This window comes from Lytechinus pictus, chromosome 10, assembly GCF_037042905.1.
Source record: "Lytechinus pictus isolate F3 Inbred chromosome 10, Lp3.0, whole genome shotgun sequence".
Taxonomy (NCBI): Eukaryota; Metazoa; Echinodermata; class Echinoidea; order Temnopleuroida; family Toxopneustidae; genus Lytechinus; species Lytechinus pictus.
The window spans coordinates 15037281-15052287 of NC_087254.1; positions in this window are offsets into that span (position 1 = coordinate 15037281).

Genomic DNA, 15007 nt, shown 5'->3' on the forward strand with positions numbered 1-15007 from the left:
TTTAGTTCGCCAATACACTGCAAAAACTCTGGTGTTGATTGACACCAGACCAGAATCTATATATGTCCACACCAGAGAAGTTTTAAACAACACCAGTTTTGTTTTGGTCTAACACCAGATAGGTGTTTATACAACACCAATTAGTATCAAAACTGCATCGGTTTGATTCCAAACTGGTGTCGTTTGAATACTTCTCTGGTTTGGACATTATATAGATTCCAGGCTGGTGTTAAATCAACACCGGAGTTTTTGCAGTGTACCCTCCAATACACCTCTCATCGCCTGGTCCTGAGATAGCCTTGTGAACTTGTACGAGTTTTTTTTATTATGTGGACACTATGAAGTATGGTCCATGCGATGCCACTCGTAACATTAGAATTAATGCATACAGGTGTCATGCGCGTAAAACATTACCCATAGTATGTTAAAATCCTAAAAAATAAACGTGAAATTAGAGGGTCGAATGTTTACTACAATTGGATAGGATATATATCTGACCAGAAAAGGGTATCGTAGCCAGCTCATTTTAAAAATAAATCGTCATTTATGGACATAACTATGATTGGATTTAGTTTTTAGTTCGCCAATACACTGCAAAAACTCTGGTGTTGATTGACACCAGACCAGAATCTATATATGTCCACACCAGAGAAGTTTTAAACAACACCAGTTTTGTTTTGGTCTAACACCAGATAGGTGTTTATACAACACCAATTAGTATCAAAACTGCATCGGTTTGATTCCAAACTGGTGTCGTTTGAATACTTCTCTGGTTTGGACATTATATAGATTCCAGGCTGGTGTTAAATCAACACCGGAGTTTTTGCAGTGTACCCTCCAATACACCTCTCATCGCCTGGTCCTGAGATAGCCTTGTGAACTTGTACGAGTTTTTTTTATTATGTGGACACTATGAAGTATGGTCCATGCGATGCCACTCGTAACATTAGAATTAATGCATACAGGTGTCATGCGCGTTAAACATTACCCATAGTATGTTAAAATCCTAAAAAATAAACGTGAAATTAGAGGGTCGAATGTTTACTACCATGGGATAGGATATATATCTGACCAGAAAAGGGTATCGTAGCCAGCTCATTTTAAAAATAAATCGTCATTTATGGACATAACTATGATTGGATTTAGTTTTTAGTTCGCCAATACACTGCAAAAACTATGGTGTTGATTGACACCAGACCATAATCTATATATGTCCACACCAGAGAAGTTTTAAACAACACCAGTTTTGTTTTGGTCTAACACCAGATAGGTGTTTATACAACACCAATTAGTATCAAAACTGCATCGGTTTGATTCCAAACTGGTGTCGTTTGAATACTTCTCTGGTTTGGACATTATATAGATTCAAGGCTGGTGTTAAATCAACACCGGAGTTTTTGCAGTGTACCCTCCAATACACCTCTCATCGCCTGGTCCTGAGATAGCCTTGTGAACTTGTACGAGTTTTTTTTATTATGTGGACACTATGAAGTATGGTCCATGCGATGCCACTCGTAACATTAGAATTAATGCATACAGGTGTCATGCGCGTAAAACATTACCCATAGTATGTTAAAATCCTAAAAAATAAACGTGAAATTAGAGGGTCGAATGTTTACTACCATTGGATAGGATATATATCTGATCAGAAAAGGGTATCGTAGCCAGCTCATTTTAAAAATAAATCGTCATTTATGGACATAACTATGATTGGATTTAGTTTTTAGTTCGCCAATACACTGCAAAAACTCTGGTGTTGATTGACACCAGACCAGAATCTATATATGTCCACACCAGAGAAGTTTTAAACAACACCAGTTTTGTTTTGGTCTAACACCAGATAGGTGTTTATACAACACCAATTAGTATCAAAACTGCATCGGTTTGATTCCAAACTGGTGTCGTTTGAATACTTCTCTGGTTTGGACATTATATAGATTCCAGGCTGGTGTTAAATCAACACCGGAGTTTTTGCAGTGTACCCTCCAATACACCTCTCATCGCCTGGTCCTGAGATAGCCTTGTGAACTTGTACGAGTTTTTTTTATTATGTGGACACTATGAAGTATGGTCCATGCGATGCCACTCGTAACATTAGAATTAATGCATACAGGTGTCATGCGCGTAAAACATTACCCATAGTATGTTAAAATCCTAAAAAATAAACGTGAAATTAGAGGGTCGAATGTTTACTACCGTTGGATAGGATATATATCTGACCAGAAAAGGGTATCGTAGCCAGCTCATTTTAAAAATAAATCGTCATTTATGGACATAACTATGATTGGATTTAGTTTTTAGTTCGCCAATACACTGCAAAAACTCTGGTGTTGATTGACACCAGACCAGAATCTATATATGTCCACACCAGAGAAGTTTTATACAACACCAGTTTTGTTTTGGTCTAACACCAGATAGGTGTTTATACAACACCAATTAGTATCAAAACTGCATCGGTTTGATTCCAAACTGGTGTCGTTTGAATACTTCTCTGGTTTGGACATTATATAGATTCCAGGCTGGTGTTAAATCAACACCGGAGTTTTTGCAGTGTACCCTCCAATACACCTCTCATCGCCTGGTCCTGAGATAGCCTTGTGAACTTGTACGAGTTTTTTTTATTATGTGGACACTATGAAGTATGGTCCATGCGATGCCACTCGTAACATTAGAATTAATGCATACAGGTGTCATGCGCGTAAAACATTACCCATAGTATGTTAAAATCCTAAAAAATAAACGTGAAATTAGAGGGTCGAATGTTTACTACAATTGGATAGGATATATATCTGACCAGAAAAGGGTATCGTAGCCAGCTCATTTTAAAAATAAATCGTCATTTATGGACATAACTATGATTGGATTTAGTTTTTAGTTCGCCAATACACTGCAAAAACTCTGGTGTTGATTGACACCAGACCAGAATCTATATATGTCCACACCAGAGAAGTTTTAAACAACACCAGTTTTGTTTTGGTCTAACACCAGATAGGTGTTTATACAACACCAATTAGTATCAAAACTGCATCGGTTTGATTCCAAACTGGTGTCGTTTGAATACTTCTCTGGTTTGGACATTATATAGATTCCAGGCTGGTGTTAAATCAACACCGGAGTTTTTGCAGTGTACCCTCCAATACACCTCTCATCGCCTGGTCCTGAGATAGCCTTGTGAACTTGTACGAGTTTTTTTTATTATGTGGACACTATGAAGTATGGTCCATGCGATGCCACTCGTAACATTAGAATTAATGCATACAGGTGTCATGCGCGTTAAACATTACCCATAGTATGTTAAAATCCTAAAAAATAAACGTGAAATTAGAGGGTCGAATGTTTACTACCATGGGATAGGATATATATCTGACCAGAAAAGGGTATCGTAGCCAGCTCATTTTAAAAATAAATCGTCATTTATGGACATAACTATGATTGGATTTAGTTTTTAGTTCGCCAATACACTGCAAAAACTATGGTGTTGATTGACACCAGACCATAATCTATATATGTCCACACCAGAGAAGTTTTAAACAACACCAGTTTTGTTTTGGTCTAACACCAGATAGGTGTTTATACAACACCAATTAGTATCAAAACTGCATCGGTTTGATTCCAAACTGGTGTCGTTTGAATACTTCTCTGGTTTGGACATTATATAGATTCCAGGCTGGTGTTAAATCAACACCGGAGTTTTTGCAGTGTACCCTCCAATACACCTCTCATCGCCTGGTCCTGAGATAGCCTTATGAACTTGTACGAGTTTTTTTTATTATGTGGACACTATGAAGTATGGTCCATGCGATGCCACTCGTAACATTAGAATTAATGCATACAGGTGTCATGCGCGTAAAACATTACCCATAGTATGTTAAAATCCTAAAAAATAAACGTGAAATTAGAGGGTCGAATGTTTACTACCATTGGATAGGATATATATCTGACCAGAAAAGGGTATCGTAGCCAGCTCATTTTAAAAATAAATCGTCATTTATGGACATAACTATGATTGGATTTAGTTTTTAGTTCGCCAATACACTGCAAAAACTCTGGTGTTGATTGACACCAGACCAGAATCTATATATGTCCACACCAGAGAAGTTTTAAACAACACCAGTTTTGTTTTGGTCTAACACCAGATAGGTGTTTATACAACACCAATTAGTATCAAAACTGCATCGGTTTGATTCCAAACTGGTGTCGTTTGAATACTTCTCTGGTTTGGACATTATATAGATTCCAGGCTGGTGTTAAATCAACACCGGAGTTTTTGCAGTGTACCCTCCAATACACCTCTCATCGCCTGGTCCTGAGATAGCCTTGTGAACTTGTACGAGTTTTTTTTATTATGTGGACACTATGAAGTATGGTCCATGCGATGCCACTCGTAACATTAGAATTAATGCATACAGGTGTCATGCGCGTAAAACATTACCCATAGTATGTTAAAATCCTAAAAAATAAACGTGAAATTAGAGGGTCGAATGTTTACTACCATTGGATAGGATATATATCTGACCAGAAAAGGGTATCGTAGCCAGCTCATTTTGAAAATAAATCGTCATTTATGGACATAACTATGATTGGATTTAGTTTTTAGTTCGCCAATACACTGCAAAAACTCTGGTGTTGATTGACACCAGACCAGAATCTATATATGTCCACACCAGAGAAGTTTTAAACAACACCAGTTTTGTTTTGGTCTAACACCAGATAGGTGTTTATACAACACCAATTAGTATAAAAACTGCATCGGTTTGATTCCAAACTGGTGTCGTTTGAATACTTCTCTGGTTTGGACATTATATAGATTCCAGGCTGGTGTTAAATCAACACCGGAGTTTTTGCAGTGTACCCTCCAATACACCTCTCATCGCCTGGTCCTGAGATAGCCTTGTGAACTTGTACGAGTTTTTTTTATTATGTGGACACTATGAAGTATGGTCCATGCGATGCCACTCGTAACATTAGAATTAATGCATACAGGTGTCATGCGCGTTAAACATTACCCATAGTATGTTAAAATCCTAAAAAATAAACGTGAAATTAGAGGGTCGAATGTTTACTACCATGGGATAGGATATATATCTGACCAGAAAAGGGTATCGTAGCCAGCTCATTTTAAAAATAAATCGTCATTTATGGACATAACTATGATTGCATTTAGTTTTTAGTTCGCCAATACACTGCAAAAACTATGGTGTTGATTGACACCAGACCATAATCTATATATGTCCACACCAGAGAAGTTTTAAACAACACCAGTTTTGTTTTGGTCTAACACCAGATAGGTGTTTATACAACACCAATTAGTATCAAAACTGCATCGGTTTGATTCCAAACTGGTGTCGTTTGAATACTTCTCTGGTTTGGACATTATATAGATTCCAGGCTGGTGTTAAATCAACACCGGAGTTTTTGCAGTGTACCCTCCAATACACCTCTCATCGCCTGGTCCTGAGATAGCCTTATGAACTTGTACGAGTTTTTTTTATTATGTGGACACTATGAAGTATGGTCCATGCGATGCCACTCGTAACATTAGAATTAATGCATACAGGTGTCATGCGCGTAAAACATTACCCATAGTATGTTAAAATCCTAAAAAATAAACGTGAAATTAGAGGGTCGAATGTTTACTACCATTGGATAGGATATATATCTGACCAGAAAAGGGTATCGTAGCCAGCTCATTTTAAAAATAAATCGTCATTTATGGACATAACTATGATTGGATTTAGTTTTTAGTTCGCCAATACACTGCAAAAACTCTGGTGTTGATTGACACCAGACCAGAATCTATATATGTCCACACCAGAGAAGTTTTAAACAACACCAGTTTTGTTTTGGTCTAACACCAGATAGGTGTTTATACAACACCAATTAGTATCAAAACTGCATCGGTTTGATTCCAAACTGGTGTCGTTTGAATACTTCTCTGGTTTGGACATTATATAGATTCCAGGCTGGTGTTAAATCAACACCGGAGTTTTTGCAGTGTACCCTCCAATACACCTCTCATCGCCTGGTCCTGAGATAGCCTTATGAACTTGTACGAGTTTTTTTTATTATGTGGACACTATGAAGTATGGTCCATGCGATGCCACTCGTAACATTAGAATTAATGCATACAGGTGTCATGCGCGTAAAACATTACCCATAGTATGTTAAAATCCTAAAAAATAAACGTGAAATTAGAGGGTCGAATGTTTACTACCATTGGATAGGATATATATCTGACCAGAAAAGGGTATCGTAGCCAGCTCATTTTAAAAATAAATCGTCATTTATGGACATAACTATGATTGGATTTAGTTTTTAGTTCGCCAATACACTGCAAAAACTCTGGTGTTGATTGACACCAGACCAGAATCTATATATGTCCACACCAGAGAAGTTTTAAACAACACCAGTTTTGTTTTGGTCTAACACCAGATAGGTGTTTATACAACACCAATTAGTATCAAAACTGCATCGGTTTGATTCCAAACTGGTGTCGTTTGAATACTTCTCTGGTTTGGACATTATATAGATTCCAGGCTGGTGTTAAATCAACACCGGAGTTTTTGCAGTGTACCCTCCAATACACCTCTCATCGCCTGGTCCTGAGATAGCCTTGTGAACTTGTACGAGTTTTTTTTATTATGTGGACACTATGAAGTATGGTCCATGCGATGCCACTCGTAACATTAGAATTAATGCATACAGGTGTCATGCGCGTAAAACATTACCCATAGTATGTTAAAATCCTAAAAAATAAACGTGAAATTAGAGGGTCGAATGTTTACTACCATTGGATAGGATATATATCTGACCAGAAAAGGGTATCGTAGCCAGCTCATTTTAAAAATAAATCGTCATTTATGGACATAACTATGATTGGATTTAGTTTTTAGTTCGCCAATACACTGCAAAAACTCTGGTGTTGATTGACACCAGACCAGAATCTATATATGTCCACACCAGAGAAGTTTTAAACAACACCAGTTTTGTTTTGGTCTAACACCAGATAGGTGTTTATACAACACCAATTAGTATCAAAACTGCATCGGTTTGATTCCAAACTGGTGTCGTTTGAATACTTCTCTGGTTTGGACATTATATAGATTCCAGGCTGGTGTTAAATCAACACCGGAGTTTTTGCAGTGTACCCTCCAATACACCTCTCATCGCCTGGTCCTGAGATAGCCTTGTGAACTTGTACGAGTTTTTTTTATTATGTGGACACTATGAAGTATGGTCCATGCGATGCCACTCGTAACATTAGAATTAATGCATACAGGTGTCATGCGCGTTAAACATTACCCATAGTATGTTAAAATCCTAAAAAATAAACGTGAAATTAGAGGGTCGAATGTTTACTACCATGGGATAGGATATATATCTGACCAGAAAAGGGTATCGTAGCCAGCTCATTTTAAAAATAAATCGTCATTTATGGACATAACTATGATTGGATTTAGTTTTTAGTTCGCCAATACACTGCAAAAACTCTGGTGTTGATTGACACCAGACCAGAATCTATATATGTCCACACCAGAGAAGTTTTAAACAACACCAGTTTTGTTTTGGTCTAACACCAGATAGGTGTTTATACAACACCAATTAGTATCAAAACTGCATCGGTTTGATTCCAAACTGGTGTCGTTTGAATACTTCTCTGGTTTGGACATTATATAGATTCCAGGCTGGTGTTAAATCAACACCGGAGTTTTTGCAGTGTACCCTCCAATACACCTCTCATCGCCTGGTCCTGAGATAGCCTTATGAACTTGTACGAGTTTTTTTTATTATGTGGACACTATGAAGTATGGTCCATGCGATGCCACTCGTAACATTAGAATTAATGCATACAGGTGTCATGCGCGTAAAACATTACCCATAGTATGTTAAAATCCTAAAAAATAAACGTGAAATTAGAGGGTCGAATGTTTACTACCATTGGATAGGATATATATCTGACCAGAAAAGGGTATCGTAGCCAGCTCATTTTAAAAATAAATCGTCATTTATGGACATAACTATGATTGGATTTAGTTTTTAGTTCGCCAATACACTGCAAAAACTCTGGTGTTGATTGACACCAGACCAGAATCTATATATGTCCACACCAGAGAAGTTTTAAACAACACCAGTTTTGTTTTGGTCTAACACCAGATAGGTGTTTATACAACACCAATTAGTATCAAAACTGCATCGGTTTGATTCCAAACTGGTGTCGTTTGAATACTTCTCTGGTTTGGACATTATATAGATTCCAGGCTGGTGTTAAATCAACACCGGAGTTTTTGCAGTGTACCCTCCAATACACCTCTCATCGCCTGGTCCTGAGATAGCCTTGTGAACTTGTACGAGTTTTTTTTATTATGTGGACACTATGAAGTATGGTCCATGCGATGCCACTCGTAACATTAGAATTAATGCATACAGGTGTCATGCGCGTAAAACATTACCCATAGTATGTTAAAATCCTAAAAAATAAACGTGAAATTAGAGGGTCGAATGTTTACTACCATTGGATAGGATATATATCTGACCAGAAAAGGGTATCGTAGCCAGCTCGTTTTAAAAATAAATCGTCATTTATGGACATAACTATGATTGGATTTAGTTTTTAGTTCGCCAATACACTGCAAAAACTCTGGTGTTGATTGACACCAGACCAGAATCTATATATGTCCACACCAGAGAAGTTTTAAACAACACCAGTTTTGTTTTGGTCTAACACCAGATAGGTGTTTATACAACACCAATTAGTATCAAAACTGCATCGGTTTGATTCCAAACTGGTGTCGTTTGAATACTTCTCTGGTTTGGACATTATATAGATTCCAGGCTGGTGTTAAATCAACACCGGAGTTTTTGCAGTGTACCCTCCAATACACCTCTCATCGCCTGGTCCTGAGATAGCCTTGTGAACTTGTACGAGTTTTTTTTATTATGTGGACACTATGAAGTATGGTCCATGCGATGCCACTCGTAACATTAGAATTAATGCATACAGGTGTCATGCGCGTAAAACATTACCCATAGTATGTTAAAATCCTAAAAAATAAACGTGAAATTAGAGGGTCGAATGTTTACTACCGTTGGATAGGATATATATCTGACCAGAAAAGGGTATCGTAGCCAGCTCATTTTAAAAATAAATCGTCATTTATGGACATAACTATGATTGGATTTAGTTTTTAGTTCGCCAATACACTGCAAAAACTCTGGTGTTGATTGACACCAGACCAGAATCTATATATGTCCACACCAGAGAAGTTTTAAACAACACCAGTTTTGTTTTGGTCTAACACCAGATAGGTGTTTATACAACACCAATTAGTATCAAAACTGCATCGGTTTGATTCCAAACTGGTGTCGTTTGAATACTTCTCTGGTTTGGACATTATATAGATTCCAGGCTGGTGTTAAATCAACACCGGAGTTTTTGCAGTGTACCCTCCAATACACCTCTCATCGCCTGGTCCTGAGATAGCCTTGTGAACTTGTACGAGTTTTTTTTATTATGTGGACACTATGAAGTATGGTCCATGCGATGCCACTCGTAACATTAGAATTAATGCATACAGGTGTCATGCGCGTTAAACATTACCCATAGTATGTTAAAATCCTAAAAAATAAACGTGAAATTAGAGGGTCGAATGTTTACTACCATTGGATAGGATATGTATCTGACCAGAAAAGGGTATCGTAGCCAGCTCATTTTAAAAATAAATCGTCATTTATGGACATAACTATGATTGGATTTAGTTTTTAGTTCGCCAATACACTGCAAAAACTCTGGTGTTGATTGACACCAGACCATAATCTATATATGTCCACACCAGAGAAGTTTTAAACAACACCAGTTTTGTTTTGGTCTAACACCAGATAGGTGTTTATACAACACCAATTAGTATCAAAACTGCATCGGTTTGATTCCAAACTGGTGTCGTTTGAATACTTCTCTGGTTTGGACATTATATAGATTCCAGGCTGGTGTTAAATCAACACCGGAGTTTTTGCAGTGTACCCTCCAATACACCTCTCATCGCCTGGTCCTGAGATAGCCTTATGAACTTGTACGAGTTTTTTTTATTATGTGGACACTATGAAGTATGGTCCATGCGATGCCACTCGTAACATTAGAATTAATGCATACAGGTGTCATGCGCTTAAAACATTACCCATAGTATGTTAAAATCCTAAAAAATAAACGTGAAATTAGAGGGTCGAATGTTTACTACCATTGGATAGGATATATATCTGACCAGAAAAGGGTATCGTAGCCAGCTCATTTTAAAAATAAATCGTCATTTATGGACATAACTATGATTGGATTTAGTTTTTAGTTCGCCAATACACTGCAAAAACTCTGGTGTTGATTGACACCAGACCAGAATCTATATATGTCCACACCAGAGAAGTTTTAAACAACACCAGTTTTGTTTTGGTCTAACACCAGATAGGTGTTTATACAACACCAATTAGTATCAAATCTGCATCGGTTTGATTCCAAACTGGTGTCGTTTGAATACTTCTCTGGTTTGGACATTATATAGATTCCAGGCTGGTGTTAAATCAACACCGGAGTTTTTGCAGTGTACCCTCCAATACACCTCTCATCGCCTGGTCCTGAGATAGCCTTGTGAACTTGTACGAGTTTTTTTTATTATGTGGACACTATGAAGTATGGTCCATGCGATGCCACTCGTAACATTAGAATTAATGCATACAGGTGTCATGCGCGTAAAACATTACCCATAGTATGTTAAAATCCTAAAAAATAAACGTGAAATTAGAGGGTCGAATGTTTACTACCATTGGATAGGATATATATCTGACCAGAAAAGGGTATCGTAGCCAGCTCGTTTTAAAAATAAATCGTCATTTATGGACATAACTATGATTGGATTTAGTTTTTAGTTCGCCAATACACTGCAAAAACTCTGGTGTTGATTGACACCAGACCAGAATCTATATATGTCCACACCAGAGAAGTTTTATACAACACCAGTTTTGTTTTGGTCTAACACCAGATAGGTGTTTATACAACACCAATTAGTATCAAAACTGCATCGGTTTGATTCCAAACTGGTGTCGTTTGAATACTTCTCTGGTTTGGACATTATATAGATTCCAGGCTGGTGTTAAATCAACACCGGAGTTTTTGCAGTGTACCCTCCAATACACCTCTCATCGCCTGGTCCTGAGATAGCCTTGTGAACTTGTACGAGTTTTTTTTATTATGTGGACACTATGAAGTATGGTCCATGCGATGCCACTCGTAACATTAGAATTAATGCATACAGGTGTCATGCGCGTAAAACATTACCCATAGTATGTTAAAATCCTAAAAAATAAACGTGAAATTAGAGGGTCGAATGTTTACTACCATTGGATAGGATATATATCTGACCAGAAAAGGGTATCGTAGCCAGCTCATTTTAAAAATAAATCGTCATTTATGGACATAACTATGATTGGATTTAGTTTTTAGTTCGCCAATACACTGCAAAAACTCTGGTGTTGATTGACACCAGACCAGAATCTATATATGTCCACACCAGAGAAGTTTTAAACAACACCAGTTTTGTTTTGGTCTAACACCAGATAGGTGTTTATACAACACCAATTAGTATCAAAACTGCATCGGTTTGATTCCAAACTGGTGTCGTTTGAATACTTCTCTGGTTTGGACATTATATAGATTCCAGGCTGGTGTTAAATCAACACCGGAGTTTTTGCAGTGTACCCTCCAATACACCTCTCATCGCCTGGTCCTGAGATAGCCTTATGAACTTGTACGAGTTTTTTTTATTATGTGGACACTATGAAGTATGGTCCATGCGATGCCACTCGTAACATTAGAATTAATGCATACAGGTGTCATGCGCGTAAAACATTACCCATAGTATGTTAAAATCCTAAAAAATAAACGTGAAATTAGAGGGTCGAATGTTTACTACCATTGGATAGGATATATATCTGACCAGAAAAGGGTATCGTAGCCAGCTCGTTTTAAAAATAAATCGTCATTTATGGACATAACTATGATTGGATTTAGTTTTTAGTTCGCCAATACACTGCAAAAACTCTGGTGTTGATTGACACCAGACCAGAATCTATATATGTCCACACCAGAGAAGTTTTAAACAACACCAGTTTTGTTTTGGTCTAACACCAGATAGGTGTTTATACAACACCAATTAGTATCAAAACTGCATCGGTTTGATTCCAAACTGGTGTCGTTTGAATACTTCTCTGGTTTGGACATTATATAGATTCCAGGCTGGTGTTAAATCAACACCGGAGTTTTTGCAGTGTACCCTCCAATACACCTCTCATCGCCTGGTCCTGAGATAGCCTTGTGAACTTGTACGAGTTTTTTTTATTATGTGGACACTATGAAGTATGGTCCATGCGATGCCACTCGTAACATTAGAATTAATGCATACAGGTGTCATGCGCGTAAAACATTACCCATAGTATGTTAAAATCCTAAAAAATAAACGTGAAATTAGAGGGTCGAATGTTTACTACCGTTGGATAGGATATATATCTGACCAGAAAAGGGTATCGTAGCCAGCTCATTTTAAAAATAAATCGTCATTTATGGACATAACTATGATTGGATTTAGTTTTTAGTTCGCCAATACACTGCAAAAACTCTGGTGTTGATTGACACCAGACCAGAATCTATATATGTCCACACCAGAGAAGTTTTAAACAACACCAGTTTTGTTTTGGTCTAACACCAGATAGGTGTTTATACAACACCAATTAGTATCAAAACTGCATCGGTTTGATTCCAAACTGGTGTCGTTTGAATACTTCTCTGGTTTGGACATTATATAGATTCCAGGCTGGTGTTAAATCAACACCGGAGTTTTTGCAGTGTACCCTCCAATACACCTCTCATCGCCTGGTCCTGAGATAGCCTTGTGAACTTGTACGAGTTTTTTTTATTATGTGGACACTATGAAGTATGGTCCATGCGATGCCACTCGTAACATTAGAATTAATGCATACAGGTGTCATGCGCGTTAAACATTACCCATAGTATGTTAAAATCCTAAAAAATAAACGTGAAATTAGAGGGTCGAATGTTTACTACCATTGGATAGGATATGTATCTGACCAGAAAAGGGTATCGTAGCCAGCTCATTTTAAAAATAAATCGTCATTTATGGACATAACTATGATTGGATTTAGTTTTTAGTTCGCCAATACACTGCAAAAACTCTGGTGTTGATTGACACCAGACCATAATCTATATATGTCCACACCAGAGAAGTTTTAAACAACACCAGTTTTGTTTTGGTCTAACACCAGATAGGTGTTTATACAACACCAATTAGTATCAAAACTGCATCGGTTTGATTCCAAACTGGTGTCGTTTGAATACTTCTCTGGTTTGGACATTATATAGATTCCAGGCTGGTGTTAAATCAACACCGGAGTTTTTGCAGTGTACCCTCCAATACACCTCTCATCGCCTGGTCCTGAGATAGCCTTATGAACTTGTACGAGTTTTTTTTATTATGTGGACACTATGAAGTATGGTCCATGCGATGCCACTCGTAACATTAGAATTAATGCATACAGGTGTCATGCGCTTAAAACATTACCCATAGTATGTTAAAATCCTAAAAAATAAACGTGAAATTAGAGGGTCGAATGTTTACTACCATTGGATAGGATATATATCTGACCAGAAAAGGGTATCGTAGCCAGCTCATTTTAAAAATAAATCGTCATTTATGGACATAACTATGATTGGATTTAGTTTTTAGTTCGCCAATACACTGCAAAAACTCTGGTGTTGATTGACACCAGACCAGAATCTATATATGTCCACACCAGAGAAGTTTTAAACAACACCAGTTTTGTTTTGGTCTAACACCAGATAGGTGTTTATACAACACCAATTAGTATCAAATCTGCATCGGTTTGATTCCAAACTGGTGTCGTTTGAATACTTCTCTGGTTTGGACATTATATAGATTCCAGGCTGGTGTTAAATCAACACCGGAGTTTTTGCAGTGTACCCTCCAATACACCTCTCATCGCCTGGTCCTGAGATAGCCTTGTGAACTTGTACGAGTTTTTTTTATTATGTGGACACTATGAAGTATGGTCCATGCGATGCCACTCGTAACATTAGAATTAATGCATACAGGTGTCATGCGCGTAAAACATTACCCATAGTATGTTAAAATCCTAAAAAATAAACGTGAAATTAGAGGGTCGAATGTTTACTACCATTGGATAGGATATATATCTGACCAGAAAAGGGTATCGTAGCCAGCTCGTTTTAAAAATAAATCGTCATTTATGGACATAACTATGATTGGATTTAGTTTTTAGTTCGCCAATACACTGCAAAAACTCTGGTGTTGATTGACACCAGACCAGAATCTATATATGTCCACACCAGAGAAGTTTTATACAACACCAGTTTTGTTTTGGTCTAACACCAGATAGGTGTTTATACAACACCAATTAGTATCAAAACTGCATCGGTTTGATTCCAAACTGGTGTCGTTTGAATACTTCTCTGGTTTGGACATTATATAGATTCCAGGCTGGTGTTAAATCAACACCGGAGTTTTTGCAGTGTACCCTCCAATACACCTCTCATCGCCTGGTCCTGAGATAGCCTTGTGAACTTGTACGAGTTTTTTTTATTATGTGGACACTATGAAGTATGGTCCATGCGATGCCACTCGTAACATTAGAATTAATGCATACAGGTGTCATGCGCGTAAAACATTACCCATAGTATGTTAAAATCCTAAAAAATAAACGTGAAATTAGAGGGTCGAATGTTTACTACCATTGGATAGGATATATATCTGACCAGAAAAGGGTATCGTAGCCAGCTCATTTTAAAAATAAATCGTCATTTATGGACATAACTATGATTGGATTTAGTTTTTAGTTCGCCAATACACTGCAAAAACTCTGGTGTTGATTGACACCAGACCAGAATCTATATATGTCCACACCAGAGAAGTTT